Source organism: Schistocerca americana, unplaced genomic scaffold (assembly GCF_021461395.2).
Source record: "Schistocerca americana isolate TAMUIC-IGC-003095 unplaced genomic scaffold, iqSchAmer2.1 HiC_scaffold_47, whole genome shotgun sequence".
Lineage (NCBI taxonomy): Eukaryota > Metazoa > Arthropoda > Insecta > Orthoptera > Acrididae > Schistocerca > Schistocerca americana.
In genome coordinates this window covers 2,355,001-2,357,500 of record NW_025726203.1, presented here as the reverse complement: position 1 = coordinate 2,357,500, position 2,500 = coordinate 2,355,001, and positions in this window count along the sequence as shown.

The following is a 2,500-nucleotide window of genomic DNA, read 5'->3' as shown; positions in this document are numbered from 1 at the left end:
GCCATCCACGGCATACCATACTGCAATCCAGCTCTTATAGGGAGACGACACGTAGCTGAGTGCACAATATTTGGACCGTATGGTTCGCCGTTGTTGGCGCAGTCGTGGTACGGTCACACATGTACCACGATGTATCATTCAGTACATGAGGACCAATGTGCAGTACAGTGTGTGATTTGGACGTACAACATCAGCGGACAGTTGACACAAGCCGTACCACAACGTAGGCTGTGCTTCGCCATGCGAATGCCAATGAACAACTGCAAAGGGCATTGAGCATGTACGTCCTACTGCCATCCGCATTACAGTGTATAGCTGCAAGGTGTTTCACATGAAGCGATACTCTGGGGACCGGGCAGTGCGAGTAGCAAACTATATTGCGGGGGTTGCAGTTAGGCAACACTACACTAATTTAACGCGTCGTATGACAATTACAGAGCAGGTTAAGGCCCAACGTGTGTTGGGTTAAGGCCCAACGTGTGTTGGGTTAAGGCCCAACGTGTGTTGGGTTAAGGCCCAACGTGTGTTGGGTTAAGGCCCAACGTGTGTTGGGTTAAGGCCCAACGTGTGTTGGGTTAAGGCCCAACGTGTGTTGGGTTAAGGCCCAACGTGTGTTGGGTTAAGGCCCAACGTGTGTTGGGTTAAGGCCCAACGTGTGTTGGGTTAAGGCCCAACGTGTGTTGGGTTAAGGCCCAACGTGTGTTGGGTTAAGGCCCAACGTGTGTTGGGTTAAGGCCCAACGTGTGTTGGGTTAAGGCCCAACGTGTGTTGGGTTAAGGCCCAACGTGTGTTGGGTTGAGGCCCAACGTGTGTTGGGTTGAGGCGCAACATAGGTTAGGTTGAGGCGCAACATAGGTTAGGTTGAGGCGCAACATGGGTTAGGTTGAGGCGCAACATGGGTTAGGTTAAGGTGCAACATGGGTTAGGTTAAGGCGCAACATGGGTTAGGTTAAGGCGCAACATGGGTTAGGTTAAGGCGCAACATGGGTTACGTTAAGGCGCAACATGGGTTAGGTTAAGGCGCAACATGGGTTAGGTTAAGGCGCAACATGGGTTAGGTTAAGGCGCAACATGGGTTAGGTTAAGGCGCAACATGGGTTAGGTTAAGGCGCAACATGGGTTAGGTTAAGGCGCAACATGGGTTAGGTTAAGGCGCAACATGGGTTAGGTTAAGGCGCAACATGGGTTAGGTTAAGGCGCAACATAGGTTAGGTTAAGGCGCAACATGGGTTAGGTTAAGGCGCAACATGGGTTAGGTTAAGGTACAATATGGGTTAGGTTAAGGTACAATATGGGTTAGGTTAAGGTACAATATGGGTTAGGTTAAGGCGCAACATAGGTTAGGTTAAGGCGCAACATAGGTTAGGTTAAGGCGCAACATAGGTTAGGTTAAGGCGCAACATAGGTTAGGTTAAGGCGCAACACGGGTTAGGTTAAGGTACAACACGGGTTAGGTTAAGGTACAACACGGGTTAGGTTAAGGTACAACACGGGTTAGGTTAAGGTACAACACGGGTTAGGTTAAGGTACAACACGGGTTAGGTTAAGGTACAACACGGGTTAGGTTAAGGTACAACACGGGTTAGGTTAAGGTACAACACGGGTTAGGTTAAGGTACAACACGGGTTAGGTTAAGGCACAACACGGGTTAGGTTAAGGCACAATACGGGTTAGGTTAAGGCACAACACGGGTTAGGTTAAGGCACAACACGGGTTAGGTTAAGGCACAACACGGGTTAGGTTAAGGCACAATACGGGTTAGGTTAAGGCACAATACGGGTTAGGTTAAGGCACAATACGGGTTAGGTTAAGGCACAATACGGGTTAGGTTAAGGCACAATACGGGTTAGGTTAAGGCACAATACGGGTTAGGTTAAGGCACAATACGGGTTAGGTTAAGGCACAATACGGGTTAGGTTAAGGCACAATACGGGTTAGGTTAAGGCACAATACGGGTTAGGTTAAGGCACAATACGGGTTAGGTTAAGGCACAATACGGGTTAGGTTAAGGCACAATACGGGTTAGGTTAAGGTACACATTGTTGTAAGGAAAGGTGTTTTGGGGGGGGGGGGCCGGTTTGTTGATTGTGATTATCGTAAGTAAATGACTGCGGCATCATCTGATTTGGCACGTCAGGGTGCACCTTTGGCTCATGACAGGCGGCGCTCTGATTCCATGCTTGTGGCAGACCTGTGTCTTTCATTCCTGCCATTGTTTTTGTGGTGTGACAGGAGGCAGTATTGTGATGTTGGGTGCACCCCTGTGTAGGACATGTGTGGGTGTTGGTGGCTTAGCTGAGCAATGGTGGTTGTCGGAAGGGTGGGATATTCTGTTTTCCGAGTGGACCTCCCGGTCTGGTTATGATAGTGTGGATTGTCTAATGTGGCAGAGAGGATGCACTGGGTGTTGTTCCATGCTGGTGCTTACATATTGTCTGTGTGCCTGTTACAGGCAGAGAGTAGTGCGTGATAAGAGTGTCTGGCTGACGTGTGATTGTGA